The sequence below is a fragment of the Lactuca sativa genome, chromosome 8 (genome assembly GCF_002870075.4).
Source record: "Lactuca sativa cultivar Salinas chromosome 8, Lsat_Salinas_v11, whole genome shotgun sequence".
In the NCBI taxonomy this organism is placed as follows: Eukaryota; Viridiplantae; Streptophyta; class Magnoliopsida; order Asterales; family Asteraceae; genus Lactuca; species Lactuca sativa.
Window position 1 is genome coordinate 29,797,486 of NC_056630.2, and position 20,713 is coordinate 29,818,198.

Below are 20,713 nucleotides of genomic sequence, written 5' to 3' on the forward strand. Positions count from 1 at the left end.
TGTTTGGTCAAAGTTATAATAGGGTTTTGATTATAATTAAAATGAATTTTACCCTGGATTTTAGGTTCGTACAACTGAAAGCAAAGGATTCGTACTCGAGTTAAGGAGGGCTAAGATAAAACCAGGAAACTTGTATGGTGTGATCCCTTGACTTATGATGAGTATTCAGATGATTGTTATGGTATATTTTTTAGTATGGTGACGCTACGTGGTAGACCAGATGGCAGTTCTGGTGCCGATGAGGGATCAGACTCGAACTTTGGAGCCGGGAAGCTCGATGATCAGATGAGGGAGTTCATTTCATCTGATATTACACGCAATATCATTTACCAGACTCCTGTGACCTTCGGTGCGGTCAAGGAGGGCATTTTGGAGATTCCTGATAAGAGGTTGAGTGCATTCTGCACTGAGATGGCGGCCATGATGGGGACGCATATGTTGACGTTTTGGGAGTTCATAGCTTGTGGAGCTCCAGATTATCATGGGGCTAGGGACCCCATTGCTAGCAGCTGGTGGTTGGCAGATGTCGCCAACACTTTTCATACCATCCGTTTTCCCGAAGGGGACAAGGTCCGACTTGCTTCCTACCTCCTGAAGGATAGGGCATGTGATTGGTGGGAAGATATTAGTAGTGAGTTGGGTGATGACGCGGTTGATGCTATGTCATGGAATGAATTTTCGACCAGATTTCTGGCGGAGTTTACACTGGCACTTAAGGCGCAGCAGTTGGTGCAAGAGTTCTGGATCTCTGCCAGACTACTGAGACTGTAGCATAGATCATTGCCAAGTTTCGGGAGAGGGCTTATTTGGTACCGCAGTATGCAGCAGATGAGGAAATGAAGAACGTAAGGTATCATGATATATTGCGGAATGATATCAGGAGTTTGTGAGTATCTCGGGGTGCGAGACCCTGAATGATATGATTTCTAGAGCCCGCAAGCTAGAGATTGACGTGGAGCACATTGGGAAGAGGGGACCAGATCAGGTGCATATATTGGAGGGTCCCGGGGAGAGACCCAAGATTTCGGATTAGCTTTTGAGAGGACAGCAGGGCCGGATTCAGTCCAACTTTTGCGGGGAAACTGCACGATGGAGTTTTTTCGTTCCAAGGGTTTGGGTAAGTGTATCTCTAGGTTATTTACCTTCTTGTGTTTGGGTTATATCTTCAAGTGATGTCATATGCCATTTGCATGTCGTGAATTATTAGTGGTTAGCGAAAGGTCATTTCCCTATTTGCGGGCTGGGAGTGTTCACTATTATCTTGGTTTATGGTCGAGATTGGTCCAGGGGTATTATGTGGAAGATCTGCGGTCAGGGTTCTGCCAAATGGTTATTCAGCGTCGTCAGGATTCGTATAACACCCCTAATCGAGCAGACCAAGAAAGGAAAGGAAACCCTAAGTCAAGGAGTTAACTCGTCGAGTCCAGGGAGGAACTCGATGAGTAGGAGTGAGTCCCGTGTCGCAGATTAAGTGGCCGACTCGGCGAGTCGGGAGACTGACTCGGTATAATGCCCGCGTTTCCAGGCTAGGCATTATTGTTGATGTAATAGTCTAGGTTAACCCTTGTAACTCTTTGTGAAGTATTAATGATGAAATATTTGAGTATTATGTGTTTATTTTCTTAATTATTATAATTTAATGAATTAAGAATAAAATAAGCGTCAAAATTAAAGTGTGAGATAAGCTCGATATCTTTGCTTGAAGATGTAGTTGTTGAAACAAGGATTTCGGGGATATAAAGAATGCCAAAATCCGAGTTATAACGAAGAAGTTATGACCTGTTGAAGTTTCACAACAGAACCGCCAACGCTGAATGACGTAAAATGTGAATTTGAAATAGAGCGATATATAGCCTTAGTGATCTAAACGAATGTTGTAGAGTTCGTTAAACCGAGAGCATGCATAAAAAGATCGTCCAAATCTGACTTCGTATGAGGAAGTTATGTTTTTCTAAGTTTCGACTTAGTAGTGTGCAGCCCGAATACTCGATTTGAGATCGAGCGGTTTTTAGTCGAAACAATCTAAACGAGAATCAAAGATCTCGTTAATAGTAGTGAAACAAAAAAAAAAGACAGACGAAAACGGACGTCAGATGAAAAAGTTATGAATTTATAACGGAGTTTTCCTGTCCCGGCCTAATAAAAAAGATAATAAAAATAAATTCAAAATTAGCTAACCGAGTTTAAACGAAAGTTGTAGGGCGTACTCTCACCTACGCGTGGATATAAAGAATGTCGAAAACGGAGTTCGTATGAGGAAGATATGAATTTCGGAATTTTCATAAATAATTAAAATATATATTTAATTAAGAATTTCGGATAATATCCGAATGAGTCACTGATCCTATCCGAACTACGCCTAACGTAGTTGAGTACGCCCATCGTACACCGAAGCGTGACCCGCCTCGCACTCGAGTGCTCCGATGACGCATGCAATGACGATTCCGAAGCACTGCGCCCCGCGTAGCTGAGTATTACGCCCAACGTAATGCGAGTCTTCTGCCCCTATATAAAGGATGCGAAGGCAGCCGGCCATTTTGCTCTTTTTTTTCTTCTATCTCTCCCATTTTGCCTCTTTTCACGTTAAAGAAATATCCTGAAGCCCCGGTATTATTCCCGAGTCCCGAAGCAAGTCCCGAAGCCCCAAAGATCCCGAGAAGTGCAATTCCCGAGCCGAAGCTCTGCCCGTGAGAAGCCCAGTTTTAGTGAAGATCTTCCAGATCTACCGAAGATTACTACTTCTACAAGCAGTAGTGTTGTCCGATCATCTTCTAATCAAGTGAGTGTGTAGTCATTTTCTTCTAACGCATAATTATGAAGTATTTTATACGAAATTCGTGTTATGTGTATATTTTGTTGTTATATGTGTGAATGTATATTCACTTTCTTCTATCTCATAGATATGATTTATGCTCTATGAAATACGTGTTATGTGTATGTGTCTCATCTGTTGTTTGGAATATGGATTGAATAAGAATGCTATACAGGTTTTAAACTATGTATAAATATATATATATTTTTATCTACTAATATGTTGGGTAGAACATGGGTAGATAGTTGATGCGTGATAAATAGATGAGAGGCCTCGATGTTGTTTTTGATTCAGTCATCTACCGGACTTTAGATGACGACCACAGACTTTTCTAGACAGTCCTGTGGAACGCTAGCAGGTTCGCCACCTGTAGGTGTTAATGAACTTGTGTGTTCATTCGTTATACTCCATCCCCCTCATGGTTGCCTTATTTGACATATATTGCTAGGAAACCCCCGAATGCATGTGTTGTCGCCCCGATGAAATATTCTTAGACTAGGTCCCTTGTGTTAGTTGTTTTAGGGACATAAAGTGAGAATAACGGGAATAGGTAATTGGGTTATTGTTGGTTAATGAAAATAAATTCAACTACTTATTGTGGGTTGAAAACCCTATGTGCTCATCAGGCTCCCAAGCCTGACCCACTCAGTTTTCTTTGTATTACAGGTAGTGGCGCCAGAGCATAAGTTGGATGACTTGTCAAGTTATTTTTGGATTATAGACTTGTTGTTGTAAATAACTGTTGTAAGGTCTGTGTTGAAATGTTTATGCGTTTGGTCTGTTTATCGGAACATGACATCCCGAGTATTGTAATATAATGAAAATTACATTTCTTTAAGAAATGCTTTGGTAAATCTTATTTTTATCATATTTTGTTTTTGGAACAAATTCCGCAACTCTATTAATAAAAGGATTACTCTGAAATCATTTTAAAAGCATAAATTAAACCGGTCTTTTCTGGTCGTGATTTTAGGAATGTCACACTCGGCGAGTCTGGTTTGGGTTGGGAAACCCTAATTTCAGGACTTGGTGCCCTATTTAAGCATCTCATTCTCATTCTATCAGCCTCGTTTATAGCCTCCATTGCCTAAACCCTAGAGCCTCCCTTGAGTTTGTGAGCCATTTGGTGAGACTTTGAGCATTCTTGAAGCTTGGAAGAACAAGAAGAAGGTTGGAGGTACAAGAAGGAAGAAGTAGATTCGGAAGATACACCCCATTTGCTGCACTTATTGGTAATCAAGTCTTCATCTTGACTTCTAGTTTGTTTGATCTCTTTAAAGCCCTTTTTATGAAGTTTTTGGAACAAGAATGATTACTTGTGGGATTTGGACGTCCCAAGCATAGATCCTTTCAGATCTGAGAGCATTTAGAGTAGTTAAGGCATAAGGGAGGAAACTTTATGCCATTAGAACTCCCCATGCAAAGTTTAAGAGGTTGTTATGGCCTTTTTAGAAAAGGGCCACCCATGGGTGCAAAGGCAATAGCTTTGCGTGTTATTCCGATCCTAGGAGGTTAGATCTGGGTCCTGCATGCCTTGTGCTTGACTGAAATCGCCTGTATATAATTGGACATTAAGGGACTCGGCGAGTCGGGCCAGTTTCTTGCCCCAAAAACCCCTCTGTAAAGGGTATGGGCTGAGTTGGTTAGGGACTCAGCCAGCCTGGGTCCATAGTGGACATGAAGATCATCGTACTCGACGACTTCAAGGAGGAACTCGACGGGTCCAAGGCAATCTCCTTAGTTTATGAAGATGGACTCGGCGAGTCGTAGACTGGACACATTCATGTGAGGGAGATGAACTCAACGAGTTCAAGGATGAACTCGGCGAGTCAGTTGAAGATGGTCCCGGTTGTATGACTGAAGTAGAACACGTCGAGTTCTTGCTAGACTCGACGAGTTGGTAGACCAACTCGGCGAGTCAAGTCAACTGGAGGTTGACTTTGGCTGTTGACTTTGACCAAGTTTGACCTAGGTTGTTTTTTTGGATTATTGTGGTCTAAATGTTATTTTGGGTATTACTAGTTCGGGAAGCCGAAGGGTTAGCATTTCAGAAGTTACTGGTTAGGAGTCAGAAGTGTTCAGCTAGTCTTCAGCAGTGCAAGGTGAGTCTCCTTACTGTGTGAATGGGTCTAAGGCTACAATGTCGGCCCATGTAGTTTATGAGTAGGAAGACCCAAGGGTTAGCCCTAGGTATTGTATGCTAGTATGTGATTCCGGACCAAGGTCTGATGTAGGGCGGGTGCCCGGAGAATGTTTGTATGTTAGTTTATACTCGTTGTTTGTGTGAAACTTGGATGTTCCTGGTAGGGAGGTAAGTGTGGGCGAGGTCCCGTAACTCACCACTAGCAGAGTATGGACGGGGTCCCGTATCTCACCATTAGTAGAGTATGGGCGGGGTTCCGTATCTCATCAGTAGCAGAGCAGGGGCGAGGCCCGAGATAGGAAAGAGGTGAGTGCGGGCGGGGGGCTGTATCTCACTATCAGCAGGAGCGTGGACGGGGTTCCATGACTCGTCAGTAGCAGGACAGGGTCGAGGCCCTAGTTAGGCGAGGCCTTAGATCAAGAGTATAGTAAAGTATGTTAGCTACTTGTTATGTGTTATGTTATATGTTTGTGTGTGTATAGCGGGTGGGGCCCGGAGACAGGTGAGGCCTAGTAGATACAGATCTGTATAATGGGCGAGGCCTGGAGACGGGCTGGGCCCAGAGGCAGGCGGGGCCTGATGCCGGGTAGCGGGCGAGGCCCAATGCTTGTGGTATGTGATTATGTATGGTATGCGGTAGGTTGAGAAACTCACAAACCTTCGTGCTTACGGTTTTCAGTTTTGGTTTTAGGTACTTCCGGTAGCGGAGGGAAAAGCTCGGGGTGATCGCATGGCTCACACACCAAAGGAGTTTTAGCCTAGGATGTTTTACCTTGATAAAATAAAATAATGTTTTAGACATGATACTTTGATGTGATATGCTTTGAATGAATGTTTGACACTTGTGGTTTTATTATTAAATTAAAAACGAAATTTTTGGTCATGATTTTGGGTTGTTACAAGTTGGTATCAGAGCCTTAGTTTGAGGGATTCGGGCACACTCTCGGGTGTGACTGAACTCAAACCGAGGGTATGGTATGAAAGTTTTCAAAAGAAAATTATATTTATAAAAACGAGATTTGAGAAAAGAGGAAAAGAGTTTTGAAAAGAGAAAAAGAACTTTGAAAAATAAGAAAAGGGTGTGGTGCATGCAATCATCTGAGCTCAAGTAAGTTCTCCCAAATTACCCATACATGTTTGTTTAGATATGTTATGCTTATGAGAACTACATTATAGATTAGGACTAAGGATCTAGGAGGATGCCTTATGTGCTTGTTACATGTGTATGAGCTTTATCTATTGCATGCTAGTACAGATTCTTGAGTAGGGGATACAGCAGTATGATTGGATTATGTGGTTAGGATTTTCCTTTTTTTGGAATGGTACTTGCTTTGTGCTTTGTGGGACTCTGAGTAGTGGGAGTTAGCCATTAGGTGAATACATCAAGTCACATGTGATTAGGGATGAATAATCTCAGAGTGCTGGATTTGGCCCTATTGTGCAGCTCTTTTTTGAGTCTAACCGTCGTAGGGACGAGTCCTTTACTCGAAGTATTATCTGAGCCTTGTCACATGTGATGGTATTCAAGTAGTGGCTAATTGGCATTACGAAGATACCTTCAGTAACTGAGGACTGAGTGCGGGTTGGAGGTTACCCTAGCACAAGCCTAGGATGAGGGTAGTGCTGGGAGCAGTAGTAGTATGTGGTGGACGAGGAGATGAAGAATGCCAGATATCACGAAATGCTGAGGAGTGACATCAGGCAGTTTATGAGCAGGTCCAGTTGCAAGACGTTGGAGGATATGATTGTTTGAGCCAGGGAGAGGGAGATCGACCTAGAGCATATTACGAAGAGGAAGGCTAAGACTGAGCAGACGACGGGGGTTTCAGGAAAGAGGCCCAAGGGGCCAGATGTGAGATCGAGGGATTATTAGGGCCGCAGTCGTTGTGGCAGGACGCATGAGGGTGCGTGCAGTAACGGTAGTGGTGGTGATTCTGGTTGCTTCAAGTGTGGCCCGACGAGTCATTGTAGCAGGGATTGTACTACTACCACCACCCAGGGATCAGACCTGATATGTTTCCATTGCAGTCAGCGGGGCCACAAAAAGGCCCACTGTCTGAGTTTGGTTCCGGCAGGATAGATGATAGCACCTTCCCCTGTGACGTTGAGGATCATCGATGGCCGTCAGGGCCGGGCAGAGACGCTCGCGGTAAGGAGCAGGGCATTCCAGTTGGTTACAAAGGAGACGCGAGCAGCCCCTGATGCGGCAAGTGCGTATCTTTCCCTTTCCTATCAGTTTTTGTTTATGATATTGTTGCTATGGTATTGCATCAATGTTAGTAAGTGTATTTCATAATATTATGTTTCCTGCCTATGAATGAGTTATATGCCATCTGCATACCGTGAATGTGAGAGTAGTAGTTCGAAGATGCTTCCCCTTTAGAGCAGGTTCTCAGGATGCAGTCACTGTAGCAAGTGTGGGTAGGGATCTAGAGGTGTTTTGTTGGTCTGCAAGAGTGGTTCGGGTTTGGTATTGGTTAGTTTTGGAGATCTAGCGGTGGTAAGCGTAGTTGTTAGCAGATCGACATTTAGATTGAGAAAAGGATTGGGAATCCTTTCCAAGCTAGGATCTGCAGGGATCTGGTTGAATGGAAGTGGGGGAGAATCTTCCGAGTAGTCAGGAGCAGGACTAAGTACAAAACTGGGGTGAGTGTGCATCCTTGATGAGAGGAAAAGCAGCCCAAGAGGCTGGTCGGATAGAGGAGCACGTGAGTTGGGAATTTGGGAAACTTCCCAATGTTGAGTTCGCATTTTCATGTTAGTTGATGGTTGGTTGGAAACCAGGTGGTAGGATCGCCAACAGCACTCGAGTGAGTCAAGATGCAGATTGAGCGAATGTCCGGCATGGGATGCTTTCGGATTAGTAGTTAGTGTAGAGGCAGCTTGGGAAGTGTGGTAAGATCGTGGGATAGCCCCAACATTGGTTAGAAGCCAGTTAGAGGAGTGTGGGCGAGGGCCCGTATCTCCTAGTTAGTGGAGTGTGGGCGAGGCCTGTATCTCATAGTCATCCTGATAAAGATCGAGAAGGGATAGTTCGTTGAGGATTCAGGATGGTTTAGGACCCGTGTAGCCTTGGTAAGTGAGACCGGGTCAAAGTCGCTCAGTAGTATGGTTTGGGTGGGACCCGTGGACGAGGCCGTTGCCATAGTAGACAAGTGAGACTTGAGGGAGAGACCGCTCTAAGATATAGTTTAGGTGAGACCCGTGGGCGAGGCCTGTGAGATTTTAGCTGCGCAGGTGAGACCTGGTAGAGACCTTAGAGTCAAGATAGGGGATCCAGGATCCCAAGACTTATAGAGCCAGAGTGGTAAGGTATATAGAGCAGTTTTAGTTAGCCGAAATTTTCTTCGGAAGTCGCTGAGAGCGACTGAGCAATTGAGCTTGGGTGTAGTAACCGATGGGAGTCCGGTAACCCAGATTATGGAAGATTAGTTGGGACCAAGGTGGTCTCGGTTTCGTCCAAAAGCGGGCAGGAGATAGTAGGACCTTCGGTCGGGGATAGCGATAAGAGAATTCTTGGTGGAGCAGCTACTTGACCGAGAGGTGCTACGCCACTCACAGCAGGGTTGAATAATCTCAGAGAGAAGGGTTTGACCCTGTTTCGCAACTCTCGTATGAGTCTAACCGTTGCAGGGATGAATCTTTTACTCGAAGGATTATCTGATTCTTTCGCTGGGAGGGGTTTTCAGCATCAGGATATAGCAAGAGAGAACACTCAGTGGGTATCAGCGAAGTGACTAGCATTGGGAGTGGCTGGAGAAGTAGATACAACGAAGGGTATGCCCTTCACAGAGACAGGAAATATCATCGTTTTTGGGAAGCTTCCTTGGGAAGGCCAGTGATCGTGCAAGAGAAAGGGGTGAACCCCTAGGATGTCCAGCATAAGTACTCGGGGAGTACCAAAAGGATCTTTGGTAGGGTATGAGTCGTGCTCTCAAGATTGTTGGTGATTAGAAGTGCTCTCGAGGTTCTTATCTTTATGGATTATTTTGCGGAAGGTCAATGGAAGTGGGTCTTTGAGGATCGGAGCCAGCAGGTGATGTACGTATCAGACAGGAATGGTGTGAGCAGATTGCGGGATAGTTGGTCGTAGCAGACTTCGAGGACGAAGCCTAGTTTAAGTGGGGGAGAGTTGTAACACCCCTAATCTAGCAGACCATGAAAGGAAAGGAAAACCCTAAGTTAAGGAGTCAACTCTTCGAGTCCAGGGAGGAACTCGACGAGTAGGAGTGAGTCCCGTGTCGCAGATTAAGTGGGCGACTCGGCGAGTCGGGGGACTGACTCGGCGAGTCTGGTATGGGTTGAGAAACCCTAATTTCGGGACTTGGTGCCCTATTTAAGCATCTCATTCTCATTCTATCAGCCTCATTTGTAGCCTCCATTGGTCAAACCCTTACCCACAAAACCCTAGAGCCTCCCTTGAGTTTGTGAGACTTTGAGCATTCTTGAAGCTTCGAAGAGCAAGAAGAAGGTTAGAGGTTCAAGAAGGAAGAAGTAGATCTAGAAGATACACCCCATTTGCTGCACTTATTGGCAATCAAGTCTTCATCTTGACTTCTAGTTTGTTTGATCTCTTTATAGCCCTTTTATGAAGTTTTTGGAACAAGAATGATTACTTGTGGGATTAGGACGTCCCAAGCATGGATCCTTTCAGATCTGAGAGCATTTAGAGTGGTTAAGGCATAAAGTTGGAAGCTTTATGCTATTAGAACTCCCCATGCAAAGTTTAAGAGGTTGTTATGGCCTTTTTAGCAAAGGGCCATCTATAGGTGCAAAGGCAGTAGCTTTACGTGTTATTCCGATCCTAGGAGGTTAGATCTGGGTCCTGGATGCCTTGTGCTTGACTGAAATCGCTTGTATAGAATTAGACATTAAGGGACTCGGCGAGTCAGGCCAGTTTCTTGCCCCAAAAACCCCTCTGTAAAGGGTATGGGTTGAGTTGGTTAGGGACTCAGCTAGCTTGGGTCTATAGTGGACATGAAGATCATCATACTCGACGAGTTCAAGGAGGAACTCGACGAGTCCAAGGAAATCTCCTTAGTTTATGAAGATGGACTCGGCGAGTCATAGACTGGACACATTTATGTGAGGGAGATGAACTCAACGAGTTCAAGGATGAACTCGGCGAGTCGGTTAAAGATGGTCTCGGTTGTATGACTGAAGTAGAACACGTCGAGTTCTTGCTAGAATCGACGAGTGGATTCGGGGGTTGTATTGGGTTGGAGGAGTATGGACTCGACGAGTTGGTAGACCAACTCGGCGAGTCAAGTCAACTGGAGGTTGACTTTGGCCGTTGACTTTGACCAAGTTTGACATAGGTTGACTTTTGGATTATTGTGGTCTAAATGTTATTTTGTGTATTGCTAGTTCGGGAAGCCGAAGGGTCAGCATTTCAGAAGTTGTCAGTTAGCAGTCAGAAGTGTTCAGCTAGTCTTCAGCAGTGCAAGGTGAGTCTCCTTACTGTGTGAATGGGTCTAAGGCCACAATGTCGGCCCATGTAGTTTATGAGTAGGAAGACCCAAGGGTTAGCCCTAGGTACTGTATGCTAGTATGTGATTCCGAACCAAGGTCTGATGTCGGGCAGGTGCCCGAAGAATTTTTGTATGTTAGTTTATACTCGTTGTTTATGTGAAACTTGTATGTTCCTGGTAGGGAGGTGAGTGTGGGCGAGGTCCCTTATCTCACCACTAGCAGAGTATGGACGGGGGCCCGTATCTCACCACTAGCAGAGTATGGACAGGGTTCCATATCTCATCAGTAGTAGAGCAGGGGCAAGGCCCGAGATAGGAGAGAGGTGAGTGTGGGCGGGGGCCATATCTCACTATCGGCAAGAGCGTGGACGGGGTTCCATGACTCGTCAGTAGCAGGATAGGGGCGAGGCCTTTGTTAGCCGAGGCTTAGATCAGGAGTTTAATAAAGTATGTTAGCTACTTGTTATGTGTTATGTTATATGTTTGTGTGTGTATAGTGGGCGGGGCCCGAAGACAGGCGAGGCCTAATAGATACAAATCTGTATAATGGGCGAGGCCCGGAGGCAGGCGGGGACTGATGTCGGGCGGGGCCCGATGTATCGGGCGAGGCCTAGTGATTGCAGTATGTGATTATGTATGGTATGTGGTAGGTTAGGGAACTCACTAAGCTTCATGCTTATGGTTTTCAGTTTTGGTTTCAGGTAGTTCCGGTAACGGAGGGAAGAGCTCTGGGTGATCGCATGACTCACACACCAAAGGAGTTTTAGCCTGGGATGTTTACTCTGACAAAATAAAATAATGTTTTAGACATGATACTCTAATGTGATATGTTTTGAATGAATGGTTGACACTTGTGGTTTTATTATTAAATTAAAAACGAAATTTTTGGTCATGATTTTGGGTTGTTACAATTCAGTAGTTTTAGTAAGCGTTATTGATTGGCTGATGGAAGCGCCAAGGAAGTGGCTCATTGTTGAGGAATGGGTTAGAGCATTTGTCTTTTGGTCTTCAAGACTTGAGTGTAGTATCATTTCAATAATCAGGGGCTACCGGTTTCGCTGGGATTCGGGAAGTGTTTATCTGACCTTTAGAAGTTCTTTGGTCTTTTGGGGATTTGCTAGTGATGGAGCACTAGTTGGTAAGCTATGGTTGTCATCAGATCGATCATTGGAAAGTGAGAAGGATTGGGAATTCTTCAATTCTCGTATGCTGAGAGAATTTAGTCGAATCAAAGTACGGGAGAATCGTTCAGGAGCAGGAGCAGTTTTGAAGCTTGGATGAGTTTCGTATCCCCGTTGGAAAGGAAGGAGGCCCAAGTGGCTGTTAGGATTGAGGATTGTCTGAATTAGAAGTCTGGGGAACTTACTAACATTGAGATTGTGTTCTTTTGGTGATTGATAGCAGGCTTCGGGGAACCAAGTCGGGGTCCCATGCATAGCTCGAGTTCAGCTTGGGTGTTTCGTCAAGTGTATGCTTAACTCTAGGAGTATTCAAATTTATATATTACTTGTAAGGCATTAGGCTGCAATTATGGGAAGTGGAAGTGTTGTAAGACTACAGGGTGGCCCATAGCATTCATTAGCGGTCAGATAGCATGATAAGTGTTGTAAGACTGCAGGGTGGCCCGTAGCATTCACTAGTGGTCAGTCAGTGTAGGAGTGTGGTAAGACTGCAGGGTGGCCCATAGCACTCACCGGTCCTTGTTCAGCGATGATATTGTGGTAGATCTATGACTTGCTTGCGGATTTCTTCAGATGGTTTAGGCCAAGGCAGGTCAGTTCGCAAGACTGTGGTAGGGCCACAATATGTTGGAATCAGGAATCGGTAGGTCGCGAGAGACTGGGTATGAGGAAAGACTACAGGTGGTCCTGTAGCGCTCAGTTTAGCATCAGGTTAGTGTCGAAATGGTTTGGGTAGCCATTTCCTGTGAGGCTTTCCATCGGAAGACACGAGGGGTGACTCTGTGGGAGTCTTTTAACTCAGCAACCGAGGTTGGAACCCGGCAATTCAGTTGACTGGCAGACGAATTGGGACCAGGGTAGTCTCGGTGGATTTTGGAAAACAGCCAGGAGGCAGCATGGTGCTTCGAGTAATAGTAGCAACTTGCGGATTCGTGTGTGTGTGGAGTATATTGTTGATCGAAAGTGCTAAGTCACTTGCATTTTGGATTAAATAATCTCAAAGTTATTGATTTGACCCTGTTGTGCAGCTCTCGCCTGAGTCTAACTGTTGCTGGGATGAGTCTCCTACTCGAAGGATTATCTGAGCCTACTGTCAAGTGTAAGTGATATGCAGGGATAGTTGGTCAGTGATTCTGCTTCTAATAGAAATTCCTAATATCAGAAGCTGAGTAGTCAATTGGGAAATTTATGGGATGGATTCAGCTTTGGTTCAGTATGGGCGTTTGTCAGGGAGTCAGTCCATCTCGAGACTTTAAATTTCAGATTGAGTAAATGTGATCATGGTGCAAGGAATTCATTCATCTGCAAGTTAGAGAGCCATGCAAGGGTTGGTTTCGGTTGCTTTGGGAAGGCTGTAGCATGCTCCAGGTTATGACCTTGTTGTTCAGTTTGCTGGGGTTGGTAAGGAATGATTTTGAGGACGAAATCTAAATTAAGTGGGGGAGAATTGTAACATTCCGTTTATTAAATAAATAGATAGATAAAATTAATAAATAAATAGTAGCCCTAAATTTGGAATAATTTAGCAAGGCTTTGGTTTTGGGGGCTAAATGATATAATTTGGACTTTGGGGGTTAAGAGTGTAATTTTCGGATTAGTTTGTAAACAATTTTAAAGGTTGAGGGTTGTTTGGTAAATTATGGATTTAATTTGTAAAGGATTTCAGAAGTCAGGGTATGTTTGGTAAAATTGGATTAAAGTCGAAAAGGTTTATGGAGGAGGGACTGAAGTTGGAAAAAGGAGCTTAAGTCTGGTAAAAACACGGGACTTGAACCCGGTGGTCTTTTCCCTCCCGTGTGAAGATGCATCAGCGAACCCTAACCCTAGCACATATTTCCTCAGCCTCCATGTGAGACCCTTCAGCCGCCACCACCCGCTTCACTCGTTTTCCAATCAGTCAAGCTACCGAGCGTCGCAGCTTCTATCTTCTAGCGAGAGCAAGTCGACGACGTGACTGCTGGGTGTGTCCGCCGCCACCATTCTACCATACTTCTCCTCTTTCTTCTTCTTCTTCTTTTCTATCGCCGCTCACAACTGCACTCAGCTATTGTCGGTGCCGTTCTGACTGCCCCTTTTACCTCTAACCTTGTTCCGCAATAGTTAGTCGCCGCTGCCACTTGTACCACCTTCCTTTTCAGTTGCTCCAGTCGAGGTTCTCCACCCTAAGGTGGACCAGCTATGTTCATGTTTGTGTGTGCTCGCGAGTAGGTGTGTTTTTGTAACGTGTTTAGTCGTATGTGTGTGTAGATGGCCGGAAATCACAAACAACCACCATGGCAGCCAACCATGGTGGCTGTCGCCATGACTGTCTTCTTTTGCTGTCACCAGCGACTGTGAGGGGGTGATTGTGTGTGTATGTTATGGTGTTGTGAGTGTGTTTAATAGAATGGGATTGTTAAAGCATTCTTGGTGGAAGAATTGAAGGAAAACCACCACAGTCGCCATGAGGTGGTGGCTGCCGCCATGAACCACTGTTGACCACCGCTGTCCGAGGTGGTAGTAGGTGGTGCCCGACTTATTTAACATTAATTAACCTAAAAATTTAACCGTTGGACTAATTTGCTTATGATTAGGTTGGAAACCCTAATTATGGGTTAGAAAACCCTAATTTTGGAAATGTTAGTTTTGGAATTTATCGGGACCCATATTTGCACCAGTGGATTGAAGTTATGACTTACGCCCGATTACATTATATGTTTGGCCTAGTGGAGTGATGGAATTAATAGATTAAGTCCTTAATGGGTTAAGTAAGGTATGATGTCGGGCGGTGCCCGATGAATGTTTATATGCTTTCCGGACTACGGTTCGATGTTGGGCGATACCGGAGGAATGTTTGTATGATTGATGTCTTTGTGATTCTCGCACGTGTCTGTATTTATATGTTTCCGGATTTCGGTCCGATGTCGGACAATGCCCGAGGAATGTTTGGATGCTTTCCGAATTACAGTCCGATGTTGGGCGGGGCTCGAGGAATGTTTATATGCTTATGTTATGTGATTATTCTATGTGTATTTTTTAATATGTTTATATGTATACCGAGCTTTGCTCGATGCCTGGTGGGGCCCATGATATGTTATTATGTGATTATATGATTATGTGTGTGGTATGTGGTAGTTCGGGGAACTCACTAAGCTTCGTGGTTACGATTTTCAGTTTTGGTTTCAGGTACTTCTGGTAGCAAAGAGAAGAGCTCGGGATGACTGCATTGCACACACCATGATGTTTTAGCCTGGGATGTTTACTCTGATATTTTTGATATGATACTTTGAAATGTGATATTTTGAATTCTTTGACTTGATGTTTTGATAACTATGGTTTATTTAATAATTAAAAATGAATTTTTTGGGTTTTGAATTTTGGATGTTTCACTTCGATAGGAAAAGGGAGTCGGGGTTTCTTCAGGCGATATTGCGGGTATGTTATATGTTTCTTTCTTCTTGGTTATTATCATAATTTATATTTCTTGGGGAAATTTGCTTCGGTGTGGATAAGTATATCCCTGGTTTATCTTTTTGCTTATGTTTGGGTTATATAGTCAAGTAATGTCGAATGCCATTTGCATGTCGTGGTTTGTTACTGGTTAGTGAAAGGTTGTTTTTTTTTCTGCGGGTTTGGTGTATTCTGTGATATCTTGGAAGCGGTCAAGGTCGGCTTAGGGGTATTATGTGGAAGGTCTGCAGTCAGGGTTCCGCAGGATAGTTATTCAGTATTGTCAAGATTCGGTGGTGTTAGTAATTGTTCTTGGACTGGCTGTTGGAAGCGCCAAGGGAAGTGGCTTGTTGTTGAGGTATTGATTGGAGCATCTGTAATTCTCGGACTTCAAGTTTTGGGGTAATGTCATTTTAAGCATCTGGGGCATCTGTGTTGCTAGGATCCGGAAAGTGTTCATCTAGTTTTCAGAGGTTGTACGGTCTTTGGAGTTGGCTAGTAATGGAATACTAGCAAGGTTGAGTGTTGGCTGCCAACGGATCAATCATTGAAAGGTAAGAAGGATTGGGGAATCCTTCAATTCTTGTGTGCTTTGAGAATTTAGTTGATTCAAAGTGATGGAGAATCGTCCAGGAATTCAGGAGCAGAAGCGGTTTCGAAGCTAGGATGAGTTTCGCATCCCCGTCGGGAAGGAAGGCGACCCAAGTGGTTGTTTGGATTAAGGATTGTGTGAGTTGGAAGTCTAGGACACTTTCCAACATTGGGTTCACGTTTTCTTGGTGTCAGCTAGCAGGCTTCAGGAGGGGAAACTCAGGGTGGGGTTCCAGTCATGATTCGAGTTCGATTTGGGAGTTTGGTTATGTGTATGCTTGAATTCGGGCGACGTTCGGATTGCAAGATTAGCGGTAAGGCCTTGGGCTGGGGTTATAGATAGTGGAAGTGTGGTAAGACTGTGGGGTGGCCCGTAGCACTCACTAGTTAGCAGTTAGTGGAAGTGTTGTAATACTGCGAGGTGTCCCGTAGCATTCACTAGTTTGCAGATAGTGTAGGCGTGCTGTAAGACTGCGGGGTAGCCCGTAGCATTCACTGGTACTTGTGCAACAGTGAGGGTGTGGAAAATTGTGATTTGCTCGCAACTTTCTTCGGATGGTTTAGGACAGGATGGGTCAGTTCGTTGAGTTTGGGGGAGAGTTGTAACATCTGGAATCTATAAGGTCAATATGGAAATAAAAACCTCATTTCTAAAGGCCATCTCGTTGAGTTTGGGGGAGAAACTCAATGTGCTGGAAGTATTGGTTGCGCGTGTTTTTGAAGACCAACTCGACGAGTTGGACGTGGTTTGGGAAACCCTAATTTCAGGATTTTGCACCCTATTTAAACAACTTAAACCTCATTTGTTGGCCTCATTTCCAGCCACCATTGTCCTAAACCCTAAGGCATTTGTGAGTTTTGTGAGCCGTTTTGAGTTCTTAGGTGGTGTGTTTGAAGCCATTAGAAGGAATGGAAGCTTGGTGAGAGTTCGTGATACAAGAAGGAGCTGCTAGATCTTGAATCCTTACTTCATTCTCGACATCTTTTTGTTAAAAAGTCTCAACCTTTCTTTATGGTTGCTTAGATCATCATCTTAGTGTTCTTTTGCTTGTGTTGGTCCAACTGGAGTGGTTGTTGGGAGTTGGACGTCCCATTTGGACAAACCCTATCAGATATAGGGTCTCAAGGACCTTTCATGGCATATAGGTGCCAATTTTATGGCCCTAAGAGCTCCATGCTCCTTCTAAGCCCTTATTTTGGCCTCTTAAGCTTCAAATGGCCTTGCATGAGAGTAAAGTTGAAAACATTACTTGACCTTTTAGCCTTTAAGCTCCAGATCTGCATCCATGAGATTTGTCTTGATGATTTGGTGATTAATGATTAAGCCCTTAACCTTTTAAGCTTAGGGCTTGGGGTTTTAACCCATTTTGATGGTTCTCAGGGGTAAAGTTGGAAACTTAACCCTTCTAGATGTTATTTCAGTTGATATCGGAGTGGTGGAGCCTTTAGTTTTCGTAATGGCGGCTTAATAGATTAAGAGGTTTTGCAAACTGAATAAATAGACGAGTTCATGGGAGAACTCGATGAGTTGGAAAGATTTTTCCCAATTCTACTGATTAAAGGGGAAACTCGGCGATTTCATAGGTGAACTCGGCGAGTTGGATCGACTTTTCGCGATTCTGATTATTTTGGGTGAACTCGACGAGTTGAGGAACAACTCGGCGAGTTGAGTCAACTCGGAGCGTTGACTTTGACTTTTAACCTATGCTTTTGACCAAGTTTGTCCTAAGGTGTGTTTGAGATAATCTGAATTGTATTCAAGGAAAATATGGGTTTAGGATAAGACCCATATGGGATTGGACCTAATTTGGAAAATTGGGCCATTAGTGGGCCTTTGTGGATCTTTCTGGTTTTTGGGCTTAGTTTTGGTTTATGTTGGGCCAGGGGTAAAATGGTCATTTTACCCCAAGTATAGATGGTGGGCCTTGGAGTGGAACCCAATTGCTAATAGGGTGTTATTTTGATCTGTTAGATCGGAGGTGTCGTCAAGGCAGCAACTAGGGATTTCTTTCAGTGAGCTTCTGCACTCGAGGTGATTTTCCATACCGGGTTTAGCAGGTCGAAGGCACCAATGTCGGCCCATGCTTATGATATGTTAGCATGCTAGTTGTCTTCGTGACTCTTGCATATGTATGTGTTGGTATGCTTTCTGGATTACACTCCGATGTCGGGCGGGTCCTGATGGATATTTGTATGCTATGTATCTATGTGATTATTACATGTGTATGTGCTTATATTAATATATGTTGTTGTATGTTGGTCAGGGCCCGTTTTACCGAGCTCAGCTTGATGCCAGGCGGGGCACGATGCCGGACGGGGTCCAAAGTCAGGCGGGGCCCGATGATGGGCAGGGCCCACTATATGTTTATTGTATGTTCTTATGTGGTATGTAGTATTTGGGGAACTCACTAAGCTTTGTGCTTACGGTTTTCAGTTTATGTTTCATGTACTCCAGTTTTCAAATGAAAGAGCCCGGGAAGATCGCAATGCATACACTCGTGTTTTTCCGCAACATGTGCTCTTTGGGAACGAACTCTGATAATTGTTTTATTTGGAACGTTTTTTAATGTTTGGTCAAAGTTACAATAGGGTTTTGATTATAACAAAAATGAAATTTTACCCTGGATTTTTGGGTCGTTACATTTCTAATCTATGATGCTAAATCTAGTTAAGTTGCCAATTTATGCTTTTTGAGTCATTGGAGTGATTGATGAGCTTCTTGATTTACTTCAGAAGTGCTTGATGGTAGATTTGGGTTTCTTTTGGTCCCTTTGTCCATAAAAATGAAAGCTTTGAGGTGTTTATGGACTCATGCATGTGTTAAGACCCTTTGTTAAGCTCTTTTGAGCTTTAGAGCTCCATTAACCCATTCATGCATGTAAAGTTGCCAACTTTACATGATAAGTCACCTTAAGGAAACCAGATCTGAGAGTATGGAGTAAGAGTTGAGCGGATTAAATGCTTCATGATGTGGGATGGCCAACTGGGGAGTACGTTGGGCGTACAAGCTGGTACGTTACGCATACTAGCCCCAGAGCATGTACGCTAAGCGTACGAGCTGAGTACGCCCCACGTACTCAGCACTAGGCTTCATAACTTTGGGATTTTCGGTATTGGGCTCATGTTGGACCTTAGGAGTCTAGGGCTTTGTTGGCCATCAAATTCTATTTTTGGGCTGATACTATTCTATTGGATTCTTTTCGTTGAAGCCCTAATAAGGGATTTGGGCCCAATTTGGAAGATTAGACCATATTTGGGCTTTGGGTGATCATTTTGGAATTTGGGCCTTTTGGATAGTTGGCTTGGGCCTTGGCCTTGGGCTAAGTTAGGTAAAGGGTAAAAAGGCCTTTTACCTAGTTTAGACTCTTAGTGTGAGTCGGGATCCAATTATTAATTGGATGTTATTTTATGTTGATAGCGCGGGAATTTTAGCGAACCAGCAATCAGAGATTTGTCTGTGAGATTTAGTAGTCTGAGGTGAGTTTCCTCACTGGGTTTAGCGAGTCGAAGGCACCAATGTTGGCCCATGATTATTATGTTAGGATGCTAGATGTCTGCATGACTCTTGCATGTATGATGTGCTGGTATGTATACCGAACGGGGATCGATGTCGGGCGAGGCTTGATGATTGTATTGTATTGTTGTCTTTGTGATTATCGTATGTGTTAGCATGATTATATGTTTATACGTTCATGTGTATACCGGGCGGGGCCCGATGTCAGACGGGGCCTAATGAATGACAATTAGTATCCGAACGGGGCTCGATGTTGGGCAAGGCCCGAGACCGAGTGGGACTCGATGTCAGGTGAGGCCCGATGTAGGGCGGGGGCGTAATATGTGTTTATTATGTATGGTATGTGGTAGTTTTGGGAACTCACTAAGCTCTGTGCTTATGGTTTTTAGTTTATGTTTCAGGTACTTCTGGTTCGAAAAGGAAGAGCCTGGGATGATTGCAGAGCACACACCATTTTATTCCGTATTTGGATAATTACTCTGATATTTAGTGATGTAGTGATACACTTTGGTCTTTCTTGTTTGTATGACAATGTTTTGTATTAACGATTATTAAATCTTAAAATGAAATTTTTGGGTCATATTTCTAGGACGTTACAAGTTGGTATCAGTGCCTTAGCTTGAGGGATTCGGACATACTCTCGGGTGTGTCTGAACTCAAACTGAGGATTTGGTAAAAAAAAATAAAAAATGAGATGTTTTTAAAGAAAAGGGTTTTCTAATATAAGAAAGGGTGTGGTGCATGCATTCGACCGAGCTCAAGTAAGTTTTCCCAAAATACCCATACATGTTATCTGATACAATTTGATTTGTGAATCTATGAATCACATGCTAGTTAGGGCTAAGGATTTGCTAAGTGTTTGCATGATAGAATGCTAGGAGAGATGTCTTTATATGCCTATTATATGAGTTTGTAGATTTGCATGCTAGTATTTATCAGTCAGTGATAGATTGGTCGGATATGTGACGCCTTGTAGCCTAGGAAGCATGGGATGCTATGCTAGATTGGGTCCGAGTTTTTTTTCAGTCATATGAGCTTGTTGATTTTTTTCTCTTTTTAGGACAATTTTGACCGAGTTGGCCGAGTACTCGCCTGAGTTGACCGATTTGGTCCGAGTTTTACTGATTTTGACCGATTTCCGAGTTATTTGGTCGACTTGGCTTTACTCTCCTTGGTAAGAGGCTGAGTCAAGTACTTACCCGAGTTGGCCGAGTTTTACAACACTGATTAGTTTTAATGTCACCTCATGAATGCAACCAGTTGATCATGTTGTTGGATGCATAATGGTGTAATTAAAATATAATTTCTTATTTTAAAAGCTAATCACATATAAAGCTTAAATGAATAAATAGAGAAAAGGGCAAATTGGAAAAAACAAAAAAAAAAAGTCACTATATTACCATAAAATTTCGATTTTCACACCACGTTATTTTTTTCGCAATTATGTTACTATATTTACAATTTTGTTGCAGTATCAATCAAATGACCGGTTCTGTATGTTCTCCGGGTAACCATTTTTCCCGAATTGCAATAGCCACTAAGTTTACCAAAATTCCAATTTGACACCGAGTT